The sequence below is a fragment of the Phalaenopsis equestris genome, unplaced genomic scaffold (assembly GCF_001263595.1).
Source record: "Phalaenopsis equestris unplaced genomic scaffold, ASM126359v1 Scaffold205226, whole genome shotgun sequence".
In the NCBI taxonomy this organism is placed as follows: Eukaryota; Viridiplantae; Streptophyta; class Magnoliopsida; order Asparagales; family Orchidaceae; genus Phalaenopsis; species Phalaenopsis equestris.
The window spans coordinates 208,541-223,192 of NW_018224733.1; positions in this window are offsets into that span (position 1 = coordinate 208,541).

Genomic DNA, 14,652 nt, shown 5'->3' on the forward strand with positions numbered 1-14,652 from the left:
ATTGAGCTAGTATTATTGAGAATATTGTCTAAATTTCAAAAGCAAACTCGGTAGAAATGCATTCGAACTAGGTTATTAGGGTGCTGTCTACAAAATATTCATAACTTGTTTAAACCCTTTTATAATTTGGCATGCAACAGGTGTATCAAAGTGTTCCTTCATATAAGCCTATACTATTCATGCTTATTCTATGTTATTGTTGTGGTATCCGAGTAAATTGGATGTGCAAATAGGAAATATAGGTTTTCATAAAAGGAGGATATGAATATGAAAATTAAAAGTTTAAGGAGTATATAAATTATTCTCTTTTAAAGAGATTACATGTATTCCGCTCGAACTATATGCACTTATATATTTAATGCCTATATTATAATGGTTACATGAATTTTATTTGAATTTCATTTATCTACTCATTTGACGGTTGAACTTTAACTTTATATACATCATCTTAGTTATGCATGAAAATGTTTATTTCCCTCTCTACACGTTAAAATAATGACATTTTTTTTATGATAAGAAACATTTTGTTGATACATAAAAAAAAGGTAATTTTTTGGTGTCAGATGCGTAAATACTTAGAATTGAAAGGTATTTATGTAAATGTTCTAGATTATTTACATACTAAATAACAGTTACTTATATATTTAATGCCTATATTATAATGGTTACATGAATTTTATTTGAATTTCCTTTATCTACTCATTTGACGGTTAAACTTTAACTTTATATACATCATCTTAGTTATGCATGAAAATGTGTATTTCCCTCTCTACACGTTAAAATAATGACATTTTTTTATGATAAGAAACGTTTTGTTGATACATAAAAAAAAGGTAATTTTTTTGGTGTCAGATGCGTAAATACTTAGAATTGAAAGGTATTTATGTAAATGTTCTAGATTATTTACATACTAAATAACAGTTAATCCGTCTGTATGATTTGTCTATGAAATCTTCCTATTTCTTTATTGATTTAATGCTTGGCTTTATGATTGTTGCCCAAGGTGTGTCACTGGAATTCTCTTCTTGATCTTAGTAATTACTTCATCATATAAATCAAAGAGAAATTTTCGATCATTCATCAACAATCCACATGAATTTTTTTCTTAAATTCAACAAACAATGAAGTTCCATTGAACTGTGAATTTATTGAGTTTGAGACAGCTACAAAAGTCTCATTTTGGTATTTTTTGGGCTATATTTACCCGTCTTTTTTGTTTCCTATATGTTGATCATAATGTTATTGAAAGTTATGGAAGGTAATAGAACATTGATGTATTGGAATGATGGTGGTTAGGTTAGTAGCAAGGTTAAGTCGGTAAAAACTAGTTCGTAAAAAAATTTTCAATTCACAAGTTTAATTTTTAAGCTTTGTATTTATACCATCGAAGTTTTTCATATTAAGTTTTCATATATAAGTAAAATGACACATGTAAAAATATAAAATTTTGGATATTAGATATGTAAATACATAAAAGCCTTATGGAATGCATATAAATATCATTCAATTTTGATGTCATGGGTTTTAAATATAATTCAAGCCTTCTACTTTCTCCATTAAGATGGTGTACATAGTTTCAAACAGTTTGATTTGATCCCTAATGGATAGATTTGATTGCATGAGAATACAAGCACATTTTATGTTAAAAAAATCATGTACATAGTAATACAATTCTTATGCATATTCATATTTAACACTTAAAGATTAAGTTGTAAGCTAAAATTTGAGGTGAGCCGTGTTATAAAATTGCTTAAGCACCACTTAAACTCTTTCTGTTTTGTGTTTGGAAATATCTAAAAATTTTGGGGATTCATATGGATTATCTAATTGGCCTATAAGATTAGGTTTATTGGGAAATATGGGTGATGATGGATAACACAATACTCATGCTAATAGAATTGTACCATATCTCTAACCTAATGACCTCGTGAATGTTTGGGGCTGAAAATGCTAATAGCCAATAATTAGTTGAAAGTTGCCCTTTTCATTCTTAGGTTGTTGGCAGCTCTAACCCATTTTCTTTATATGAATCACAAACCATTTCTTTGTGATATTGGTTACTGGAAAATTCAAAACAAAAACATTACATAAATAAAGAAACATTCCATATATGGTTGAAGATTTTGGATACTACTTATTACATGTCCACTTGGCAGTTAATTGATAGGGATTTAGAGTTTCCCAGCCTTGAGTGTTTTGCTGGTAGCTTTTACCTAGTATTGGTCTATGTACGTTGATGCTCCAGTTGCCTGTAGGATTGTTATGCCTGAAGGGCCTAAAGTTGAGCCCATCCCCCAACCAAAATACTTATACTCAATTCTGATATTTCATATGTTTATCACTTAATTTTTATAGGAACATACATCCTTATGTTTTCATATTTAAACTTTAATATTTATCCAATTTTTATATGTGCTAAATAATTGTAAATTTGCTGAAATGTCATTAGAGGCGGCAGGTACGCACTAGACCTTTTTCTTTTGTTGCATTTACTGTTTATATTATGTTATTCATAGAATATTATTATTCTGTTATTATTTATTGCATTTCTGGCATGTGAAATAGAACTCTATGATAGCGAACATAGGACATGTTTAAGATTGAAAACTTTAAATACATAATGTATTCCACTTTAATAAGAAGCCATAGGGTAGAGAACATAGGACATATGTTTAGGAGGAATCCCTACAACACAGGACTAACACAAACTTTTGATATAAATATTACTTCAAAATTTCATAACAAAACACTTTTTATTAAATAAAATTATAAAATATTTTAAACTTTTATATAACTAAAATATTAATAATAACATAGTAAAAATTCACCTTTTGGATTTACAAGAATTCCCTCGAATGATGTAATCTATGGTTGCTAAGGAGAGTTTTCCAGTCCAAACAAGTCTAACAGCTTATTTCGACTAAGTAAATTCAAAACTAATAGTGATGTCGGGATGAGAGAACCGTGAGATCTTGACCGACGTTGCTTAATATAAAATAAAATCCCCCCACTTTAATAACTTCAATAATAAACATGATTCAAAATAAATTCACAACAACCAAACAACAACACAAACCTAAAATAGGTCGTTCAAGGCATGTTTTCTCTTCTTTCTCCCTTTTTTTTTCTCGCAATGAGAGGACAATGGGATCGAGTGACGATTAATCTTCGGGCAACGGTAAAAACCACTACATGAAGCAAAGGATGAACCTCAATTAAGCATTTCTATACACTTATAACAACATAAACCCGTAAGACCTTGAGGTTATTTCATTGGTACAATATAAATTTTCACGCAATCTTTTAGGCGTTTATACAATCGTATGTTGTACGATATAAGCCCTAAACTCTTTTAGGATTCCGATGTTGTTGGGTACAACGTAAACCCTCATATCCTCTCGGGCTATTTGCATACGCCGTGCATGTTCAAAATGTCTAAATAATTTACAGGATTAGTTTTCCTTTTAAAGACATAAAGCCAACCTATATGATAATCTGAGATGTCATAGAGATTTCCTTGGTAACTTCAACTTCTACCTTTTATTTCTTTAGGTGCCAGAAAAAACTGTTCCATGTTGAGCTTTTCTCTTTTGATTCTCCTACAAGCAATCGTGGAAACTAAACGTTAAATTCTTGAAGATGAAACACCAATCTTAATCGAGAGTTTTCTTTGATGATTTCGATTACTTAAGATGTAATTGACTAGCAGGGCTCACCCATATAGGAGAATTAGTAATTTAGATAATCTAAATCCTATGTAATCCTTATATTAAATTGAAAAATTTTTAGTTATAAATTTTGCAGACCAAAATAGAGTCATAATTTTCGTAGTTTATTAGTTGAGCCTACTAAAAAGTGATATGCCAATCTTTCGAGATGGTATATCACTCTTGGTATTGTGCTCAACTATTTAAACTATTAAATATATGAGATCTGTTCAGCTTCATTTTTTTTAAATTAAAATATCATTTTTAAAATTAATATTATATACATATTAAATAAATAAAATTATGTTCGAAAAGAGGCCAAATCTGACGACTCCGTCGGGGTCTAATTTTTCTCTCAATCTTTGATCAGGTGGTTTTTTTCTTCATATATCAGTAGTGTGCCTGTCTCTAGTAGGCCGTGACTACTATTCTTCTGCTGATATACTTTGCTCATTTCTTCATTGAGCAAGTAAATAAGTTAACTCATCGATTCTAGAGCAATTTGTTTCAGGATTAGAATCTAAAAATCACCTTTAAGTAGAGATGCTCTAGATTCTAAAAATCTAAAGTAATGTATCCCCAATAAAATAAATGAAAATGAATAAATTGACAATAAAATCAATCCTCCCCAGTTTTAGGACTAGATCCTTCACTTCATGTTCGTTATGTTTTCTCTTTAAGTCGACTTGTTCTAACAACTTAGCTTAAATTTTTGTCAATTTCAAAATTTTCTTTCCATAAGATAAATATTTAATTCACCAAGACAACAAAATTTGAAAATTTAATATTCTAATGAAAAAGAACTGCTTGGACAAGTCTCAAAAGAGACACCTAATTATTTAGATAGTTTCATTAATTTTAATATTGCTGAAATTGTTACGATAACAACGTAGCATAGAAAGAGACTAATATGCTGAAATTTTCAAATTTCAGAAAATGTCTTCATCGAAGTTGATCCTCTCTTTTGCCATTGAGATGGACTGGCCGTTAGTAAGAGTGAGCTGCACGACGGAGTAGTTATCTGTTTGATCTCAATTTTTTTTTAAAAAAAATCAAAATATTATGTTCAAAATTAAAATTATTTGGATATATTAAATTAAAAAAGTAATTGCGAAAAGCGGCCGACACATTGAAGGTTAGGGTGTTATTTTCATCCAAGATTATAGGTGTTTGAATAAGGGTTACTGGACTAGTATGGTTTCCTGTGGCTTTAAGGCTTCTAAGGCTTAGATTTTATGATCTTCTAAGGTCTCATCAACAAATTACTCAATTTGGGGTGGTCCCTTCATTGCATTTACAATGAAATTATCTAATTTCTTAGATATGATAACTACTTGGGTTGCTAGAATAGACAGGACATCAGATTCATGCACACTAGCTACCTTTTCAGGGTTCTCTCTCTCGACATACTACTAGAAATTATTGGTTGCCATTTTCTTGTTCAAGTCATAAGGCTACTCAAATGATTTAAATATCAGTGATTCTCCTGCAACAATATCTATAAGGGATTTAAAGGAACTTGGAAGCCCATTATAGAAGGTTTGGGCCATAAACGAATTGGGTAAGGAAAGATGGGGACACTTCCTTAACAACTCTTTTAATATTTTTAAGGCTTCTTAAATGAACTCTCCATCAATAATTGTGAAAGATGTGATGTCATTCTTAAGCTTGACAATCTTAGATTGAGGGAAATACTTGGTTAAGAATATTTGAGCTGTCATTCCAAGTAGTGATATATCCTAGAGTTAAAGAGTTTAACCACACCTTGGTTCTATCCCTCAGAGAGAAAAGGAAAAGCCCAAGTTTAACATCATTATTAGGTACTACAGATGCAACCTTAACTTAAGTCTAGGTATACGTCACACTTTGGGGCCTAACACAAGTGTATGCATCTCTTTTGTAAATGGGGGCTTTTGAGTCCAGGCTATTGAACCCACAGGGAAAGGGGGTAATTAAGTTTAAGAAAAGTTATAGTCTACTAAATTTGTCTTTAGCTTGGAAATCAAGTTGGTTTAAAGTTATGCTAACAAGTCCTAATGAATTTAATGAATTTATAACTACTCTAAAGGGTCGCTCCTTTTGTTAATCTACTCTATTTGACTTGGTAAAAATCAAGTTCTAAAGCTACCTTCTTTGCAATAATGTAAGTGGAATAATATAAATAATAAGAATTCAAATTGCAAATTAGGCTAGTGATGAATATGAGTAATTATCTTCTTTGCCCTTTTTTAAGTACGTAAGGAAACTTGGCTAAACTATTTTAATTCCATAAACCCCAATTTGAACCCATCATAGATTATTTTCTTAACATTTACATCTCTCTATAGTTTAATTGCACCATACCCTTTAGATCAATGAAAGTAACCTAATCATTCTTCCATAGCTATTACGAGTCAACTAATCACTTGGCCAAAAAAGTAAATTATGAATTGAAGATTACTCATCACATTATGATTTTAAAAATAATTTTAAAAGCATTCTTTAATTCCTACTATTCCTACTTAATCATTACAAGAGAAAGGTAAAATGACTACTCATAAAGCATGGATAAAAAACCACAAAACATTGTTAAAACAAAGCAAAACCACTAGAATTGTGTTTACAAAAAATACAATATAAAAAGAATAGACAATATTTAGCTTTTTCCCTTTATAAAGTGGTGGAAATGCTTAAAGGATCTCCCAATCCTCAATGCAGTGTTGATTGTCCTTCCTCCAATATAACTCACAAATCTTACCAACATCTCTAAGTAAACTCACTTAAATCTACTATGTTGCAAATCCTACATTATTATCCTCCTCTAACATAAAAAGAATTAGCCAAAACTCTTAAAACCTCCCTTACATCTACCAAATAACTCTCCACCTAATGGGGAAAACTTTTGAAAAACTGCCCGATCGTTGCTAACGTCTAAGCGCCAGCCTCTATGTCTGCATGGTAAAAAATTAGCGGCTTAGCGCCGATGAAGGCGGGACAAGGAACTTTATATGAGCATTTAGGCACCAGTCTCTTGAGTCACCTTTTTCTCCACGTCACTTCTGTTTTGCTCCATTTCTTCTCTAGTTTGTTCCACTTCTATTACCTGTTATACCTGCCAAAAAAATATTAAGATACTCTTCTTTAAAGTTTAATTTCAACCATAAAAATGTGTAATTTATTAAAGGAATTAAGCATACTTTTCTACACATCAAAATCCCCCAAACAAAAATTTACTTGTCCTCAAGTAACACTGAAGATTTAAAACCAAATCTATTAATTTGAGGGAGTGAGTTTTATTAAAATTTTCAACAATTTTGTCTTAGAAATATCATAATGTAATTTTAGAATAACTCAGTAAATCATCCTAAAACCAGTGTATAAAAAAACATAATTCAACTTCGAAATCCTGATTTTTTTATTTTCTTCAAAAGCCACAAATTCATGTTAAACTTTGGGGCCTTAGTATGGAAAATAGAAGATAAGCTCTCTATTAAAAAAAATGACTAATAATCTTGAAATACAAAAAAAGCTTAGGAATTTAATGAAGTTTTTTATTTAAAAAGAATCTAGTGAAACTATTTTTTGATTAGACATCTCTTCACTTAATATTTTCTTTTAATTTCTTTTGCTTAAGGATATTTTTCAATCCCTAATATATCTATAAGAGGATTATTAAATCTGGATAGATCTTTAATAATTTTGAATTTCACTATCATTTCTCTAAAGTAAAACCTAGCACACTCCTTTTCTTTTAGAACTTTTCAAAAATTGTAACCATTAATTAAAATTTGGATTTAAATAGACTCAATTCTTATAAAATGTATATCTAAGGAGTCCTAGTTTTTCAAATATACAAATATTTTCAAAAATAAATAGTAAAATGATTTTTCTACATGTTTAACTACAAGTTAACTCCAATATCGTTTAATTTACATAGAATTTGAAATAACGATACTATGTCATTCTTTTAATCAAAATTGAAGTAACTTTAAGTTAACACCACATACCTCAATTTCTTTTAAAACATAATAATTGAAATGCAGGCTATTAAGGACAAATAAATTTAAGTTTTTTAAAATTTTTCTACCCCCCCCCCCCCCCCAACCACAAACAAACACAATAAAAAAAAAAACTTGATTTTTAGCATATATAACAATTGAGAACAAAAATATAAGTAGAGAGAAAATCGCTCTGAAATACATTCCACCACATTTGTTTATCATAAACATTTATAGGTATACACAGAGAAGAACAATTATAGAGTAACATGTAAATTGCAACTAAATAGGGTTAGAATGAAATTGTTTTAGAAAAAGTCTAAATAACACAACAAATAGATATGTAGACGTATCCAAAACAACAATACAAAATATCTAGAGATCATCTATATTAGCAATAGGGAAAATAAAATAATGTCCAGGACATCATAAAATATAAAGAATACATCAGCAACAACAGCAGGAAGATAACAAATAATCTAGTACATTTAGATCAAAAGAAAGAAATCTAATCATCATCATTGTTATAGTCCTCCTTTGAATCCTCCTCCATTGGTTGACTATTCTCATACAGTTGGTATGGAGGGCAAGCTGGGAACTTCACTGAGTGGTCCCCACTAATCCTCTGGTTCTTCCTGCACTTCTCCAACTATGAAGCCTGGAAACTAGCATCGTGATCATACTGGCATTTTTTCTACCATTCTAAATGTGCCATGTGGTCAGAAATGTCATAAAATGTAGTTTGTATAATGGAGATATCATTCTCCACTATCTTCAACCGCTCTGACATTGAGGCCATGCTAGTAGAGGGGCTAGGCTTAGAATTGAAAGGAGAAGACTGAGAAGAACTAGAGGAAGGAGCCTGAGAAGAACTAGCTTTGCATCCAAAAGTAGCATGTTTGTTATACAAATTTACATTAGACTTGCTAATAGGCTTCAAAGGATGAAACAGCTCTTCTCACCCCTCCAAAGAAACTCCTAAATGCTGACAAATGACAAAAATAGTAGAAGGGTATTCTAACCCCAAAATAGATCCTCTTTGTAACATTGATGATAGAGTGATAAATCAGGGCGCCAATGTCTATGGATTTCATTTTTTGAATGCAATAATTGAGAGCAACTCATCTCGTAACCTCACTCAGATTGGTTGAAGGGAGAATCTTTTTCGAAATGAAGTAGTGCCAAACCTTGGAAGGTGCATTAAGGTTAGATGAGAAGAAATTGACCTTGTGGTCATTCCTCACCTTCGAAGTCCCTTCCCCATCAGTTAAGAATCTGATAATCTCGTCAAGATTAGGATCATTAGGGACAAAGTTGAAGTAGAAGCTTCGTGGGACTTTTCCCAATGAAAATAACACATTAATGCTCGACGGGGAGATATCCACTTGCTTCTCCCTAATAAAAAATAAATCATCAGTGGCTTTTGGGAGGTTGGCGTAAAACTCTCTAATCACAGAAATCACTACTACAACCGTAGTGTAGTAAATAACTTCCAAATTTCTCCTCACAATCATACTCCCTATTGACCCTTTGGGTTAACAAAACCCCGCTTCGCTATCAACTTCTTTGATACCAAAAATTCATTATATCACTCTTGAGCTTTGAAGCTAACAAACTTGTTATTATCAAAAGAGGATTTCGACTTGGTCCCTGTGTTTTTGGGGTTCATATTCAAAAAGAGCTTTAAAAATATAATGATATGAGGCAAAAGAAATGATATAGATGCAAACAAGATGCTAGTAATGATTTAATCAATCTTCTCGCCACAAAATCCCCTCTTTTTCATTGTTTTTCAAAAACCCAAAAAGTTCCCGGACGAAGAACGAATATGCAGTTTAGGGAGGTGGTTTCCACTCTCCAAACTTCAAGGATTGAGCACAAATGCTTGGTGAAAGAAAGTCCTAAGTATCACCTCAAAATCAATGAAGAAAAGTTTGACCTAAATTGGGTTAGTTTAGTCATTTTTGTCGAATTTGAAGGAGCGCCGCCTAGGCGCCGTGATAGTGGCGCCAAGGCTGCCCTTGCCTTTGGTGTGGTGCCTTGGCACCTAGGGGCCACTTCATTTCCTGGCACTTTGGTGCTAGGGGCACTGGGACCTAAGTGCATGACCTAGATTTGGTCCTGGTCATTTAAATTCAATTTTTGATCCTCCCCAAGTCCTTCATCACACCAATAAACATTCAAATACTAAAGAAAAATGCGAATCACTCATCGTCCTTCTCATCACATCTCCCTTCTCCAATTTCTCATTTCCAGTAGAATCTCCTTCAAATAACTTTTGGGTGCTCATAGATATTTTTGTAGGGCCAATCCCTTGGACAAGTTTGTTTCTGATTATTTGTTGCCAACCTCAGGTGTTACCTTATCCTAAAAGTATACACCACTAGCAGTTCGATGATAAGATCATCCACATGCTCCTCTAAGAACTTGTTTGTTGAGCCAACCAAATGGAAGAACAAGGTTAGAAATAGGAAGTAAAGAATTGAAATGGACTTGTCTAATGCTTAAACTCAACATGTTTTCGGTAAATCATTATGTTCGATTAATAACTATGATATAGAGGATTAGGTTAATTCTACTGCTTCCAGAGAACATACATAATTCTAGTTACAATGAGAAGACTAAGGAATCGTCTCCCTCATATCATACTAAAATTAAAGCAATCCACTCACAAACCTAAACATCAACACACAAATACACATAATCCACACCACAACAAACAATAAACGTGTCACAATAAAAAAATACAAACTTAGTTTGCATCCCAAGAAGCGCTTAGTTTAACGTCCTCAGCTCGATGAATCTAGATATTTACTTAGGTTGACCCAACTTTAAGACCTCATTAACCACATGCCCTTGACCACCAAGGTAAGGTTTAAGTCTTTGCCCATTCAATTTGAATACCTAACCACTCCTAGGATTCTTAATATCAATTGCACAAAAAATATAAACTTTTACTACAGTAAATGACTCTCACCACCTGGACTTAAGTTTTACAGGAAATAATTTCAATCGTGTGTTATACAGAAAAACCTCTCATCCAGTCTCAAAATCTTTCCTAAGAGTCTTTTGATCATGCCAGTTTTTCATTTTTTCCTTATAAATCTTAACATTTTCATAAGATTCTTGTTTAATTTTATCAAGCTCATTTAACTACAATATTCTTTTCTTGCCAGCTTTTTTCATATTATAAATGAATTATTTAACAACCCAATAAGCTTTACGTTCTAATTCCACTAGTAGGTGACAAGCTTTGCCAAATGTAAGCCTATATAGAGACATTTCTATAGGAGTTCTAAAAGCAGTCCTATAAGCCCATAATGCATCATCTAATCTGAAAGACCAATCGTTCCTACTAGGATTGACAGTTTTCTATAAAATCCTTTTGATTTCTCTATTCGATATTTCTATTAAACCACTCGTTTGAGGATGATATGTTGTGACTATCATATGTTTAATTCCATACTTAGTAACTAATGTCTTAATTTTTCTATTTTTGAAGTGGCTCCTCCCATCACTAATGATTACTCTAGTCATACCAAATCTACTAATGATATTCTTCTTCAAGAATTTAGCTGCACTTTGAGCATTATAATTTGTAAGAGCTACTGCCTCAATCCATTTTTAAACATAGTCTACAAATATCAGAATATATAAATTTCTTAAGGATTGTATAAAGGAACTCATAAAATCTAAACCCTAAACATAGAAAATTTCAATCTCCAAAGTAAAATTTAAGCGCATTTCATCATGTTTAAAAATATTACCTACTCTTTGTCATTTATCACAAGTTTTTGATATATAAATTCACATCTCTCAATAAAGTAGGCTAATAAAATCTAGATTACAAAATTTTCAAAGCAGTTCTATCAACTCTAAAGATCCCTAAATTCTGAATTATGACATTTTTTAATAATTTTAAGTAATTTCTTCTGAAGGTGAACATCTCCTAATCACCTGATCCTTACATTTTCTATAAAGGTATGGGTTGTCGTAAAAGTAATATTTGGTTTCATGAATGAATTTCTTCTGTTGATGGTATGTGATACGCCTAAAATATATAGTATTTTTAGACACATTTTTATATTTTATTTTTAAGATATTGCGCTTTAATGAAGATATTTTTGTGTTTTTCTTTCAGGTACAAGTAAAAATGTAGAAAATGCTTAAAGGAGTGAAAATGATCAAATTTGGAGCAAATAAGAGAAAAATGTGCAAAAGTGTTTTGGCGCTAATCCAGCGTTTAAGCGCCAGTTAAATAGAGAAGGCCGCGCCTAAGCGCCAAAGGCCCCGCGCTTAAGCGCTAGTGACAGTTATTCGATGAGTAAATTCGGTTTTTTTAAATTTTGAAGAGATTTTTGAGGCACTTGTTGACTTACTAGGTGGTTACAACCATCATGGACGAAAATTATTGCGAAAGGATGCATCTCTTGGGAAAATACATCGAATAAAGACACATTTTGAAGAGATACCAATACACCTTTTGGAGAATTATAAAAGAAGGAAGATTGAGACTTTAAAATGGGTCCTGAAAGTACTGGGAAATTTTGAAAGTTCTAAAATTGGGGAGTTAGTTGGAGAGATTTTCAGGCACCACATATTTATTCTTTTTTATTTTAGTAAAAGAGGAGATTCAAAGGAACTTCAAGAGTTTGGTGGAGAACTTGAGATAAGTTTTTATTTTTTATTTTAGACTACTTTTGGTTTTAATTGAGACTTGTTGTTAGTTTGAAAATAATTTCTGTTGTTAAACTAAAGTGTGATTTTGTTTTTTCTATGAATTCTGAGTAGCCTTTTTATCTTTCTTCTTAAAAATGATAAGTAATTAAGTGTTGGATGAAAGTTGTGGAGAGTATTGATCTTTAATGTTGAAAGAAGTTGTGATGATTTAAAACCATGTACTTTATTTACTTCTTGATTTGGCCAATCTAGATGTTAAAATTTATTGTGAGAATGTGTAAGAACCGGGCTGGTATTGTCTCAGTCGACAATTGGGAAGAATCACATGAGGTTGTATGAATGAGAATGTAGTTTATATGATTGGGTGCAAATAAATAGGAAAATAATCATTGAAGGGTGTTGAGTTAGAGGACTTTAAAGTGACAGTTTAAAGCCCCTAACTCAGTTTATTATTTTAGGTTCTGATATGAGATGTTAGCCCCCAGGTGGAGGGAATTGAGGGAACTCTAGATTGAGAGCTAGTATTTTCCCTGCATAGCTGGTCTTCAGAACTATTCAAACTTTAAATTAGTCAATGTTCTTTATAGCATCTCTAGTAAGGGTAAAGAATATTATTGCTCGTATTTGACACAACACAATATGCATACTTCCACAACAGAATTCTTATACTTATTACTAATTCATGATAAGTAGAAATATATTTTCATATATAGTGCTTTTCTTCTACAAAAACTCAAGTTATCTTTTTAAGTTTGTTATGTTTTGTCAAAATATTAAAATTACCAAAAATATTTAAACTTTCTTTACTGCGAAAACATGTTTAGTTTTGTCTTTTTAAAAATAGAAAATTTTCCAAAAAGTGCATATTGCATATCTTCCATGTGGGTTCGATATTCAGAGCTTAATCAAAAAGTCTTACGTTACTTGATAACGATACGTATACTTGCGTAGTATCCCAATTTATATAAATTAAAAGTTAAATTCTTACTTTTCTTCAGGATCAAGTTTTTGATTTTGTTGCAAAATAAGAAAATATAAGTGAAAAATAAAATCAGAATTATTGTTATACTGTTGCATATAAGCAGTTTCGGGATCAGAATGTCATATCATATAGTAAAATATCACTAACTATGAAATTTACTATGCCAGCATACCACAAAACGTGTCACTCATTAATAACAGAAAAATGCTCATCAGGAAAATTATCATTAATTTAATATTCATTAATATATAAATCTCTCTGATTTGGTCTTGATAAATGGTCTACTATTTGATTATCAAAACTCTTCCTATCCACTACTTCGATATCATATTCTTGCATTAAATAAACCCATCTAATTAGTATCAGTTAGACATCTTTTTTTGACATAAGATATCTTATAACAAAATGGTCGGTATGAACAGTACATTTTGTTCTAATCAAATAAGACCTAAAACTATTAAAAACATATATTATAACCAATAACTCCTTAATAGTAGTGTAATTTGTTTAAGCTTCATTAAAAGTTTTACTGACATAGTATAACTTTAAACATTTTATCGTGCTATTATCTTAAAACTACCCTGATAGTATAGTCACTAACGTCACACTTTAACTCAAATGCTTTACCCCAATCAGGTGAAACAATAATAGAAATAGTGAGTAATTTATCTTTCAGAAAATTAATAAAATTTAGACATTGATGATCAAAATTAAATATAGCAACTTTTTTTAAGAGATGACATAGAGGTTTAGCAATTTTAGAAAAATCTTTAATATATCGTCTATAGAATGCAGCATGACCCTAAAAACTTCTAACTCCCCTCACAATAGGAGGTATTTTTTCAATGTCTACTTTCATGCCTCTTTTAGATATTTTATGTCCTAATATAATACCTCCCAAAACCATTAATTGACACTTCTCCCAATTGAGAATTAAGTTAGTTTCTTCATAATGTTTCAACACCTTCTTCACATGATCTGAATAAGGTCAAATGAAGTGTCAAGCACTTAAAATTTACTCAAAAACTTCTATTCCCTTCTCAATTGGGTCGCAAAAAATAGGCATCAGACACCACTGAAACATATCAGGTGTGTTACATAACTCAAATGACATTCTTCGAAAAGCAAAAGTCCCATAAGAACTTGTGAACGTTGTCTTATCTTGATCCTTATGAGCTATAGGTATTTGATGATACCCATAATATCTACATAAAAAGCAAAAATATGGACAACTAGCTAGTTTATCCAACATATGATCTTGGAAGGGTAAATGAAAGCGATCTTTCCTAGTGACAACCTTTAATTT